Here is a 1,288-nt window from a genome sequence, read left to right as displayed (position 1 = left end):
CAAGATAAAAAATACTATGGCCTTAGCCTTAATAAATAAAAAAAAAGCTGCATATCCATAAGAAAACAAAGTATTACAATTAGAAGTCAGAGCTCAAGGATATAAATCTTGGGGTCCCTTAGGGTTACATTCCTGGCCATCTGTCATATCCATATCTTATATATCAAATTCTACTTTAGAGATCCGGTTTGTTTTACATCCTGATTACACAAACACATATGCAGGCAAGTCCTCAATCTCTCTCTTAAACATAAAAACAACAGCACCAAATGGGTCCTAGCAATTAAGCTAATTCTGAATGCCGAGAAGACAACTTTTTATAACATTCCAGACCTTTGTCAGTACTTAACTTGCGAATAAATGGTACAATGGTTAGTACTTCACAAAGTTTCTTGAGTTACTTTTGAGGAGAAATCAACTTGAAAACACCATAGTCATTCAGGTTATCTGTATCAGGACTATGAGACATTGTTTTCAAAGGCCAGAAACCTCTGTCTAAAGAAGTTTTGGTATGCATTTACTATATTCTGTCATGCCCTTAGTTGGTGTACTGCTCATCATTATGAGGTAACTCCTATAGCGTGAACTTTAAAACAATTATTAGAGCATAAAAACGACTGGTGAGAATTACTTTGCGTCAAAATACGAGTCCGTAATCCGCAATCCTATACTTAAAACACGAAAGCTGCTTTTTTTTTTCTTTTTTTTTTATAATATCATACCTCCGATATTCAGACATATAATGTACGGTTATTCAAAATATATATAATAGAATTGGACGTGCTCACAATACTAAGGGAAACACCTTGCATAAGGAATACCCTTTACCCTTGCATAAGGAATACCCTTTACCCTTGCATAAGGAATACCCTTTACCCTTGCATAAGGAATACCCTTTACCCTTGCATAAGGAATACCCTTTCCAATTCCTTGAAAATGCGTAGAATGTATGATATTCTTCAAGATGCATAAAAATAAATCTGTAGTAAAATTTGAGTAGTCACTTATCACTAATTTAGACATATTTTGACCTATTCATTTTAAATGATCCATTTTTGATACTCATTTCTAGTCATCCTTTTTTTCAACGCTGCATCTAGCATAGCATCTGCTAGGGAGCTTTGCTCAGCAGACAGCTGTATAATTCTGACTCTGTCAAGTAAAGTTGTGAATAATGAATTTTGAGATAAAATCATTTATTACTGTTAGGTGGTCCCCAATAGATTCTTGAGCTGCATCGAACATTTTGCTCTTGAAAGTATTCTGTAGTACTATAGGAGCCATCAGG

The sequence above is a fragment of the Penaeus vannamei genome, chromosome 4, assembly GCF_042767895.1.
Source record: "Penaeus vannamei isolate JL-2024 chromosome 4, ASM4276789v1, whole genome shotgun sequence".
In the NCBI taxonomy this organism is placed as follows: Eukaryota; Metazoa; Arthropoda; class Malacostraca; order Decapoda; family Penaeidae; genus Penaeus; species Penaeus vannamei.
Note: the sequence above shows the minus strand (reverse complement) of the source record.